We start from the raw sequence: 12,614 nt of genomic DNA, 5'->3' as shown, positions 1-12,614 counted from the left end.
ATGTTAAAGGTGTAGCCCGATGCTGATCTTGAGTCTGAATGCATGAGCAAGTTGTAGACCAATCTGGAAAGACCTTAATATTTGGAAACAACAGCTGTGTAGGTAGAAGAAATTTTCTGAAGAGTTTTGGACAGGAGATAATCATCTTCATCTTGAGGTATAAGCAGCATGACCCCTGAAACGTATTTGATAGCTAAGTACCATCAGACTGGAAAGAGAACTATTTGTCTGCATAGTGGAATCAATTTGGAGCAGTACTTGAGTTTGAGTTACAACTTAATTTTTCACTGAAGAGAAACTCTAAAAATTTGCTGAGATCTATTTTGCAATGAACTTGATGTTCACCTCCTTGAAGAACAGTGCAGGTAATTAATGGTAGCAGACTGAAATTTCATCCACAAATACTTCGCTGAGAATGGTCTTTCAATTAATCCTGTAAGAGTTCTTCACTTTTTTGAGGAAAAATAGAAAGGTAAATATATACTTACTTAACTTTCTTCTTTGAGTAAATATTAATTGACGAAGTTAGTTGACTTTTCCCTCGCTAACAACTAGGTAACAATGGTATGCCTTCTTCCCCAAAGCATGACTGGTGGGTAGGTGCTGGATATGCTATGGTAAGAAATACTATAAACAGAAGGGCTTTTGATTTCAGAGTATGCATTCTGTTGTTTGCCTCATGCAAAAGGCATGCTTTTCTTTTCTTGAAGAAAACGTTTGAGCAACATGCCAGAAAAGTGGTGTTATTTTCTAAAAACCCAGCATCCCTTCAAGAATTCTATTGTTGACACTTACAAGGAGGTAAGTCAGGCTTGTCAGCCAGTTAATTCATTGCACCCTAAACTGTGTTTGCTTAATGCAGTTTGAGAACCTACTTGGCTACTACAAAACATATAGCATCGTTCCACACCAGCAGTGATTCTTTCTGTTTTCAGCGTTAGTTTTCTTGTATGTACTACTGTATTTCCAATATTTTGAAAAAAAAAAAAAGGCAGATTTCTATCCATGCACCATTTTAAGTTTCAGAGTTGCCCACCTATCCTTTAGTGCATTTGCTAGTGACTCTATGCTTGCTGAGCAAGTGGCCCATTCATTCCACCAAGGGAACATCAGGGGTGGTATCTTCTAGTGGTGGCATCTAATTAATACTCAACATTCCTGTTAGCAGTTGATCTGAGAAAAACTCAATATTTCAGGTGAATAAATGGAATAACTGTTTTGGGGTATTATGAGGAAATGATCACTGTATGAGAGGTGCATATAGGAATGGAAGAGAATTAAAATAAATGCCACGAAGACTTAATGACTTTTAGAAGAGGCAGAGAGGGAGAAAGGGATATTCATCCTGTTATTTCTTCATGCTGTCACTTTCTCACTTCTGATTTGTACACCTGAACACTTCTGTATGCCTGATGAATGTATTTGGGAGTTTGTACACTTAGAAATGGTCTGGTTCCCTTCCATACTCATCTTTTTCAGCAAATCTATTTTTATCCAGTGTGTCTTAGGAACAGTGTATTTACTCTATCTGCTGGACAGCTGCTACTTGATCTCTGGGAAACACCTTGCTACCATGTTCCTGAGGGATTAGTGCTCTTGCACTGTACTCTGACAGCTTCTCTGGAAGCGTAGGGCCCCTTCAGGGCCAAGCTCTGAGGCTTGCACTTGGAGCTGTTATCCTCTGCTCTACTGCACCTAAGAAAGTGCTGACACCTGTACAAGAATTGTCTTTACTTTTTTTTTTTTTTTTTAACTAATAGATATTTTGTGCTTGAGCACTTAATATAAGAACTTTCTGGGAAGTATTTCATCACAATATTTTTTTGTTTGATATGCCCAGTTTCTAACTGAATCAGGAAAGGCAGGATCCAGAGGCAGTATTTTTCTTCTGCTTATGCTCTGCTTTTCAGGAGCAGGATGCAGGGACATGCATCCTACTTTGACTGTCCTCACGGAGTGAAGATACCCCAGCCGGTGGGGCAGCTGGTGCCCTGCCTTGCACCCATCAGCCCGGGGCCTTCCATGCTGCGCAGTGCCTGTGCTGGTGCTTTGCTGGCATCCAGCAAGGGACCCCAGAATCATAGAATCATATAGGTTGGAAGATCCAAGATCACCTGGTCCAACCATCCCCCTACCACCAATGTCACCCACTAAACCATGTCCGTAAGTGCCAGGTCCAACCTTTCCTTGAACACCCCCAGGGACGGTGACTCCAGCACCTCCCTGGGCAACCCGTCCCAATGCCTGACTGCTCTTTCTGAGAAGAAACGTCTCCTCATTTCTAACCTGAACCTCCCCTGGCACAATTTGAGGCCATTCCCTCTTGTCTTGCTCTTGTCCCTCAGCAGCAGTGGACACAACAAACGTAGCTCAGCTCCGGCATCTCCCGGGGACAAACCAGGCTCTTTTCCACCAGCAGCTGCAGCAAAGTCTCCACACAGCCTTTCGTTTTCCAACCTAGAAGCAAGCTTGTTGGAAGTGTTTTTCTTCATAATAGTTTTGCAGTTTTGCAATCTTTTGAAGACATTTAACTCAGAATGAAAGAGGGAAAAGGGTGAAAAGGGTACACGATTTACTTACCACAACATTATGTGAGGTGCGGGTTGATTAATAGCAAAGCCCTTGGGTAGCAGCTGTTGACCACTAACGTTGCAATGTACTTATTATACAAAAGCACAAGGGAAGGAGGAAAACCTGGAAGGTAGAAGCTCCTAGAGAGTTCCTAACAGCATGAAGCAAAGAGCATCTGATTCCCTTTCCATAATCAACATCAGAAAGGTTGCACTCCTTGTAGCCCTACCCTACCCTTGGACCACCAGTGAGAGGTAGGTCACTAATTTTAGACTAGGTGCGCTATTGGCCCTTGCACTGCCTTTGAGCGCACAATCTGGTGAGAAAAAAAATCTTCCTTTGTGTAAAGGAATGTATAAACTACTGAGATTTATATTTGACAGTTCCGTACATACCTGGAAATACTTTTTAACCTTTGAAGTTTTAAGACCTCTAGGCCGAGCAGGAGAATGCTTTTCCCTTTAAAGCCAGGGTATCTTTACATCTTGTCCCAGTGAGGTACTTCTAGTTGACGTCAATATTTTTCCTTTTGGTTTTCTGGATTCATAGATGAAACTTTTTGGATTAACTGTGCCCTAAGAGTTTCAGAAAGTTTATGATGGTAGTCATTGCTAATTTAAGGAAGGCGGTATTAAATATTTATATTTATCCTGAAGAGCTTTTGATCGTTGCTCCATCCCACTCCATCTTAGAAGCCAGCATTTTTCTCCCGTCTGTATCAACAATCCCAACTTCTTAGAAGTTGGAGATCATAAATAAGTATTTAAAGATATCTTAAATCTATTTAGTTCCACAGATTACTCTCTCTATTACCCTCCTCCATGCCACACACATGCACGCAAAGGCAGAGCTTGGTGGCCCCATAAAAACTCAATATTGACCCTAAGGCCCTCTGAAAACCCACTTTGAAATCTTGGTTTTATTTTCTTCAAGTTTTTAATGGTTAAAGTTCATATTCACAAGTATTTAAAAGGTGTGGATCGGCACCTTTTTTGCAGCGTTATTTAAAGTTTTTGGTGTTCTCAAATCTGCTCTGAGTATTTTTTTCATTGGGTTAATTTTAGTGGGATTTTTTTTTTCTTTAATCAAAAAGTATTTCTTTGTTCTTATGTCTAAATCTTGAAAATTCCCTGGAGAGGAATTTTCACATTCTGGAGTTTAGGACAGAGTTTTGCAAGACGCCTACAGTGTTTGGCTATTTCGATCTTAATAAGAAGGGCTTTATGTCTACTAAACCACTATTTCTACGTTTTTATGGAATTGGGCAGTGCCCAGTTCCATAAAAAGCCATTGTACCATAGCTGTAGCGGCTGCATTTCTGCAGATCATCTATGTGAAGCAGTCTGTAATCATTTGCAAAAACTTAAAAATTGATTATAGAAACTTACATGTATATATATATACATATTTAAACAGAGGGTAGGCTGCAATTGGTTAGGTGTGTTCATGTGATCTACCTGGAATATTTAGTATGCTCACGGTCACTCACGTGTCTCACAGAATGAGAAGATAGGGAAAAAACTATCAATCTGAAACTGTGAATTATTTTAATATTTTCTGAATCACTGCTGAAACATTTTGAAAAGTAGCATCTTCAAGTACAGAATAGCATCTTGAAGCTTATATATATATATATATTTTTTTTTTTTCTGTAGGTTGCATTAGCTATTCATTTCTCATGTTTATGTTCTTTTCATCCTGAAGCCAGGAGCTTTTGATGTAAAAGTGGTAATGAAGGAAGGTTTTTGTGGTGCTATTTCATTGCTGGGAAGTATATTAGGTAAAATTTGGTAGCTCAGCAGTGTCTTTGGCACCTGTCACATCTCAAAACTGTTCAGTGCTTTTTTTGAGCCAAACGTCCATATGAATTTGGAGAGATGATGTGATGCCACACATCTGTCCTAATTTCTGTAGCCCATAAGTATTTTTAAGGCTGTAATTTCTAGCTTGATTTTGTTTGGTTAAGGTGATTGTACAAGTCTATACAAAGCAAATCAATATTTTGGTGTACCAATTTTGGAAAACATTATTTTGGAAATAGGGATTTGTGAATTGATTTTTCAATGTTTTCCAGCTAAAGTTGAAAAAAAAAATTAAACTCAGTAGCATAGATACCTAGCAATGTTATCAGTGTTATGAGGACTGTTGTGTGCTAGATTTCCAGCAGTACAGAAGATAAATTTGTAGCTTGTATGTGATAAAGAATATTGTGAGAGAAATCACTAAGAATTTCTGAGGCTGTTAAAACTACCCAACAGAAAGCAGAGGGGTGGTTATGAAATTTGGTCTTAACACAAATGAAGTTTTTTCTGCAGCAGTTTTGTGTTTATTTTACAGTGCATATAAGAATATCAGCCTACGAACAGAAACTACTCATGTATCCAATAGTGGTTTTAAAAATATAATAAAAATGAGTCTGTTAAGCCCAATTTGTTCTTCAGCAAGATTTTTTTGTACATTACATGTGTAGTTTTGCAAGAATGAATTTCTTGTAAAATCCATTTTATTGAAGTTGGTTTCCTTTAGAGATGTTTTTGATCTGGTTTTATAAATGGTGTTAAGTATAAATGCAACATGTGTGGTACTGTGAAACGCTCATGAAAGTTTCAGAGAGATTTTGATTTTTGAAGCACTTGTTTGAATGCTGTTAAAATCCTCTGTGTGAATCTCTCTCCAAGTCTGTACTGAAATAAAGTATTGCGTTTTGTAAATCCGGGATGGCTGGAGATAGGTACTGTCAATGTTTTGTTGGTATCCTTGAATGAGACACTAACCGATCTCGGTCCCATTTAGCACTGCTCAAAGCAGCTACCTGGTGGTCAGAGCCGAGCTGGGCATGGTGTGTATGTATCAGGAACCAAGTATGTTGTTGAAGACGGTTTACTGTCTTGACTTCATTATATTGTCTGTGGAATTCCATTATTATTATTATTTTTTGTAGTGTCTTAGTTTCAGGATCATTTACATGCTGTTTGCTGGAAGAATTTCAAAATACCAGACCTGAACTCATTTTTTGTCTCTTAACTTTCAGTGTAGCCAATTTCTCTATTAAAAAAAAAAAAAACAAAAAAAGTGAATTCCAGCATTCAGTTGATGGAAGATGCATTATCACACACAGGTTACTAGCTGTACTGACTATCACAGTTGGCCTTGAGAAAGGTTCACGTTTCTGCTGAAGTACTCTATAGTGTTGTGTGATTTTGTAAACTTAAAATTCTGTAATCATTGTCATCTTAGGTAAGACAGAAAACATAAAAAAAAAAAAAAATTTTTTTGCATAAATATGCCAAGTATTTATCTGCATATAGTACAAAGTATCAATGCCAGCTTTCTGAAAGCTTCCTGCTGAACTTAAGGAATTGGAAGGTATGCAATAAGCTTCAGTTATTATGGTGAATTTACTAACTGTGTGTTTTTATCAAGTTAAATATTACTTAATTATTGCAGTTTTTGGAGGAGAATCAAATGAAGATAAAAGGACAGCTTTTATGTACCATCAGACGTAATACTTAGGACGTTTAGAGAGCTCTACCTGTTAATTATGCATTCCTACATTTTTACGTCTGTTTATACTTTGTACCTGTTGAATATACTGCTGTTTAAACACAGATATGCTATTGAAAGTTACTTTGGATCTTTTTGATCTAAGGAGAGCTAACACCAAATATGCTTTGTTTTTTCTTTCATCTCTTTTTCCCTTTATGTCATAGGCAGCTGATAAGTATCAGTGCTAACTGATAGAATTACAGCTGTTGGGAAAAGAAAAAAAAAAAAACTACACAGGAAAAATATGAGCAGTTTTTAAAAATGGGAAAAGTATATTTCTTGTTGTGTGACTTCTACTGGAGGTACAAGTACTTGGCTTTGCATGACTGTTTTGGAGGACAAGGGTGTTATTGCGCCTTGCTGATAAAAAAAAAAAAAAAAAAAAACAAAAACAAGAAAACTTTTTTCACCTTTGAATTGGATAGGCAATTTTTCCTTCGGGTCAGAGGAAGTCGTTCACTACTCAAGCACAAAAATGTGTTTGAGTTGAACACAGCCAATGAGGAATGAAAGCCACTGTCAGTCAAAGCATACTTAGTCATGAAATAGGCTTTCAGATTTCAGACACGACCTCGGGTTTTGTTTTCTCCTGCTGCTGCCGCCAGTTGATAGCAGAAATGGAAGAGGACTCGGTTTGGCCATAGGGAACATGAGGCCTGATGTCTGCCTGCTGCCTGCTCCGAGGCTTTGTTGTTGGATAACCTGTGGGCCAGAGTAACGAGAGCTCTCCTTTACTGGCAGCCAGTAGGGAAGGTGTTGAACAGGGCCAGATCCAGTACTGACCCCTGGGACACACCACTCATCACTGGCTATAAAGCAAAAAACGTGTTCCACTGATGTGTACGTACAGAAACACTCACGTATTTTGGGGAGGGAATGTTCTTTTTGTCTGGGCTCCTTTCTTATTCCTTCTTAAAATTAAGTATCTATGCCTACTGCAAACCTGAATTCTTCTGTAGTCATGTTTTTTCCTACAATGTTTCTGTGCTTTACTGTGCTTAGTAAGTACTTTTGACCTTGTTGAAACAAATACGTTATTTAACCACCTCGCCCAGTATTTCCAAAATTTGTGAGAACTTTGAAAAACAAATCATTAAGACACAATATATAGGATGTATACCATGCACTAAATTATCTTTTTGGGAAAAAAACTCCACAATTTTTTTGTACCATGTCTAAGTGGGATCAAAGAAGAGTTGTGGTTGGAAGGAACCCCTGGAGATCATCTGGTCCACTCAGCCTTTCCAGAGCACGGTCAGCTAGAGGAGGTTGCTCAGGGCTGCACCCAGCTGCGTTTGGAATATCTCCAAGGATGGAGACTATATAAAGCTCTCTTAGGGTGGTCAAATACTGGAACAGGTTACTAACAGTAGAAGGTTTTTCTTTTTTAAGTATTTATCTTTAAGCACCTCACCATATTCAGCTCAAGATGAGTTTTGGCTTTCCTAACCTCATCTCTGTGCACTTGGGCAGTGTTTGTACTCTTGGTTCACATGTTCCTGTTTCTACATCCTGTATGCTTCCTTTTTTTGAGTTAAGTTAGGAGCTCCTTGCTCACCCAAGCAGGCTTCCTGCTGCCTCTGCTTTTCGTGCTCATTGGGATCAGCCATTCTTGAGGAGGCAAAAATCAGCCAGCTTTCCTGAATCCCTCTTCTCTCCAGGATCATCCCATGAGATGCCTCCGCAGTCTTGTGTCCCAGACAAAATGATTGTGAGCATTATTCTTACATTATTCTTTTTGTCCCCAGTACATTTTTAGTTTTTTCAGTTATAACTGGCAAGGTCTAGGCTTTCCTTGAATTTTTTTTTTCAATCATGAATAAGTTTCAGCTTGTTAAATTCATATTGTAAAACTAATGCTGTTTCCCAAGCCTTGGGGATATCCTGCCTGTGTAATTACAGGTTTATGCTGCAGCTATGCAGACGCGATTATTACCAATAGTATGAATAATTGCGCCACTCGGCTGGTTTGTGGTCAGGCACTGTCTAGTACCTAGATGTGGAACAGTTAAAATAAAAGAAAATAAAAGTTGCAGAAATGCCTGTAAGAATTGCTCCTGACGGCCAGTTCTGTTTTCTGTGGTTGTGCAGGTATGATGAGACTTAACTGACAATAAATCCTGCGAGGTTACAACTCCTGGATTTTGTCCTAGGTGCTGGAAAGAAGATAACGTGAAGGGGTTTCCATAATTTTGTTGTTAATTTGGAAGCAGTCCTTTCCCACTTTGTCTAGAATAATTAATTCGTATAAACAAATGCAAGTAAAGGACTGTGTATCTTACATTGGAAGTTAATTCTGATTAAGAAACTACGCAGGAATAAAATTGATGACTATATGAACATTAACACTGTTATTTGTTCCCTTACATTGTTTAATGCTTTTTGTTATGCTTAAGAAGTGATGTAGTCTTTTACCCATCCCTCAAACAGCACTTGACTTGGTTACCCTAATATATGTTGTTGTACCTGTTTTCCCATTTCCTTTTTTTTTAAGTGACCCCCCCCCCAAAAAAAAAAAAAAGGAAAAAAAGAAAAAAAAAAGGGCTCTGTATAACATATCATGAACATGTATCTGGAAAGCTTTACATTTTGAGGTTTGCTTTTATCTCTGTTAGAATCTGAGAGAGTAAAGAAAATTAGCAGTAGTTGGAAATAGGATTAGTACGAGTTAAGAGAGCTGTTGACTGTTAATATGTAATATATAACGTATCGGTTTTCATTGAAACTTTTGCAAGATACCTCATGTTTATAGGTACTTCTTTAGTGACGTTTCAAACTGGGGAATTACTGTGAGGGGGTATATGGTCTTTTGGAAGACAATATTTATTTCCATGTAAATTTTATGTTTAAATCACAGTGCTGTGTTTTCTGGCTAAGCAGGTAGTAAGCCCAGCTGACTGGGGCCAAGAGAGAAATAGCATTTCCAGTGTGGGAGCACTAGTGTGGGAGCAAGGTGAAAATGTCTTTCTGACAGAAGTAAGGGTTAGAGAAGAAGAGGAGATTTTCAGAGGGAAAAGGAAAAGAAATCTATGAATACAAGTGCAAAATCTTGATATGTTGATAAACTGTCACTTGGACTGCATAGATTTGCTGCAAAGGTTTCTCTTTAAGTAGAATTTATATGCATAGTTTTCCTTTCATTTTGTTTCCCATATTTCATTAATTTTCAGCTGTCTTGCCTGTATCAGTGGCAAACACCAGTAAATGGTGAGTGTTATCCATGCAAGCTCCTTTACAGGTTCAGGGTAGTGGGGAGAATACCTGAATCCAAAAGACCATCAGAGAATGTGGCATTATGTATAAAATCAGATCTGAAAATCATTATGGGGTAAGGGTAAACACTTTTCAGAACAAATGGTGTAATTATCCCGGAGGCCCATGTAGAATCACGGGACCATGGGACAGTCCAGATGGGAAGGGACCTTGACAGGCCCTCAGGTCCAGCCTTTCATGGAAGATGGAGCCCAGATGAGGGCTCCACTGGTCACTCTGCCTGGTCACCTCTTGGAAACTGCCATGGCCAGGGATGCCACCCACTAAATCAGGTTGCCCAGGGCCTCATCCAGCCTGGCCTTGAACACCTCCAGGGATGGGACATCCACGGCTTCTCTGGGCAACCTGTTCCAGTGCCTCACCACCCTCTGAGTGAAGAATTGTCTCCCAACATCTAATCTGAATCTCCTCTCTCTTAGTTTAAAGCCATTCCCCCTGGTCCTGTCATTATCTGACTGGGCAAAAAGTCTCTCTTCACCTTTTTTATAATCCCCCCTTTAAGTACTGAAGAGCTGCAATAAGGTGATGATATCAGTTGGTCTTCCCTTCCCAACATCTTATGAAGATGTTGAACAGTGTGGACCCGGTAATGATCCATGGGAGATCATCCAGACTTCCAGCCTTGAGTAAGAAACATTGATCACCACCCTCTGCATGCGGCCTGTAGGCCAACTTCCTACCCATCTCGCAGACCTCCATCCAGTCTGACCAAGCCAAGGAGGTTGTGGGAAACAGCTCTGAATGCTTTGCTGCAGTCTGGGCAAACAGCATCCGCTGTTCTTCCCAGGTGGACAGAAAGTATTCCTTTGTTGTAGGAGGTGATGGGGTTAGGCATGAATTGCCTTCTATGAAAAATATTACAAAACCAGGATGTTTGTATCAACCGCATTTCTTTATGTATAATCTTTAAGACTGAGGAAAGCATAGGTAAATTAGCGAATGTGCAGTTTCAGTAGGTTAGGGGCAGCTTAGGTTTGGAATAGCTCTGCTCCCATGGGAAAGTCCTGTGTTCTTTTCCAAGCATTTCCTTTTTTTAATGAAACCTCTACCTGTAGTGCTACCAAGAGCAATAGAAGGAGCTTTATTTATGAATTCCTGTAAAGCATTGCATGCTCTTTTCCTCTTATTCTTACAGAATTTCTCCTCAGTGTGTGAATTCCCTCATTTTCTGAAGAGCATTTGAGGAGGGGAAACAGAAAATGGGGATTTGCAGAAAAGTAAGAAGGAAAGATGGCAGCTAATAAACTCAAAGTGATGTTCTCATGAAAACAAATGTAGCGAGTAACCATCTTTTTAATCTTCATTTTTGTGGTAAAGTATTCAGTATTTTAAGAGTAATGTGAAAATCTCAGTTACACATGAATGTTTAACTGATATGTGAACTCTAATGCTTTGGTTTGTGATTAGTCTCCAAAAATGGTAGCTTAAAAGAAAGTGTTCTAGAGTGGCAGATCACAAGTACGTGTTGAAGCTTAAAATGTTTTTCTTTGCCCTTAGTGGTGTTTTCTCATCAGTTTTCTGTATATCATTAGTTATTTTTGCTAAGGGTTCATTCAGTTTACCGCTTGGAGAGAACAGTGCTCTCAGAAATAAGTCACTTTCTCATGACTCAATTTTGTTTCTTATTTTAAAAGTAATTTTAAGATTGTAGACATGCTAATGCCATGTGAGAGGAGAGACTGCTATTTTGTAGGTTCATGTAAGCACAAGTGGAAGGCTAAATGAGGTCAATCACATTGACTCAGGTTCCTGCTGTAGTTGGCATAACCTGCTCCACAAGTGTGGACAGTAAAGAGAAATAATTTAACGTAGATTAATTGTAGATTAGGTTTAATTTTTCAATTTCTCACTTTTAAAACCCATATTGATACAACAGGGTGCTAACATATCCTTTATTACTGGATTTTACTAGTATCTGGAAGGAATCACGTATGTAATATGAAGAAATCTGTTTAAGCTCTTTTTTCCAAAACTTGATACCAAGTACTGTGAGTTGCTGGCACTGGAATTTATTCATTTTAATTCTAACAGTTTTCAATACTGCAAAGTGTCATGTGCTCAGTGCAGTGTTCATTCAGCCTACCTTTAACTCACCCATGCCAGGTTGGTATTGAGATCTTGGGCATTTGCAGAGTATTGCTTTTGCTTCTCTCTTGCCCCAGGCTGATGCATGGGTCCTGCACTGTGGGAAGGGTCTCCATTTGGTACCTTTTTAGGTCATCGGTGTCACACCACAATCCTTTCCGTGTAAGGCGATCAGCTACCCATGAGTTCAGTGAGTGGTTGTCCTAACTCTAACTCATGTCATGTGATGTGCTGACATATTTTTTCTAGACATCAAGCAGTTCTTTTATTTATTTATGTCCATGTTTATGAGCAAGAAACTCATATCTACGAGCATTCTAGACTTGAAATTTTGAGCTACCAGCTGCACCTGTAATCCTCAAAGGTAATTTTTTCTTTGTTTTAAGTCTACAGAGTTTCAATTTTGAACAGTACAATGCACTGAAGAATTAAGGAATTCTTTTAACTCAAATCTGCAAGATAAGAGAGTCTCACTTGAATGATACTGAGTGTCCCAATAGCTGGGGTTGAAACTGGGCTGAATCTGGTGTTGCTATCAAATTGCTTTGTCAGATAAAGGTAGTAATATATAATAGATGCTGATATTTAGAGAACTTTATATATTTAATAAATGAAAGATTCTGTATTACATAGCAGATAGTTTTAAAGCATTTTTACAAGTAAGATTATAGTACAAAAGTTTTTTTGATGCTATTGTATGAGGTTTGATTTGTTTTACTTTTTTTTCCCTGGTTGGGGCCCTCACTAAGAGAAGAACTTCGAGTTGCTGGGATGCATTCAGAAAAGTCCAACGAAGCTGGTGAGGGGACTGGAAAACAAGACATATGAGGAGGGGCTGAGGGAACTGGGGTTGTTTAGCCTGGAGAAGAGGAGGCTGAGGGGAGACCTCCTGGTTCTCTACAGCTGTCTGAGGAGGCTGCAGCGAGGAGGGTGTTGGTCTCCTCCTCAGGTGACAAGTGATAGGACACAAAGAAACAGCCTCAAGTTGCACCAGGGAGGTTTAAATTGGACATCAGGAAGAATTTCTTCATGGAGGGGGTGGTCAAGCATTGGAACGGGCTGCCTGGGAAGGTGGTGGAGTCCCCATCCCTGGAGGTATTTGAGAGATGTATGGACGCGGCACTGAGGGACATGGGTTA

General features: G+C 39.1%; 1 protein-coding gene across 6 annotated transcripts in view; it reads left to right on the top strand.

The window, feature by feature from the left end:
• The window catches only part of SUPT3H (SPT3 homolog, SAGA and STAGA complex component), a 277,738-nt gene that overhangs the window by 69,459 nt on the left and 195,665 nt on the right, over positions 1–12,614 (top strand). The gene's annotated exons all lie outside the window — the stretch shown is intronic.

The sequence above is a fragment of the Cygnus olor genome, chromosome 3, assembly GCF_009769625.2.
Source record: "Cygnus olor isolate bCygOlo1 chromosome 3, bCygOlo1.pri.v2, whole genome shotgun sequence".
In the NCBI taxonomy this organism is placed as follows: domain Eukaryota; kingdom Metazoa; phylum Chordata; class Aves; order Anseriformes; family Anatidae; genus Cygnus; species Cygnus olor.
Note: the sequence above shows the minus strand (reverse complement) of the source record. Positions and strands in the feature narration are given on the sequence as shown.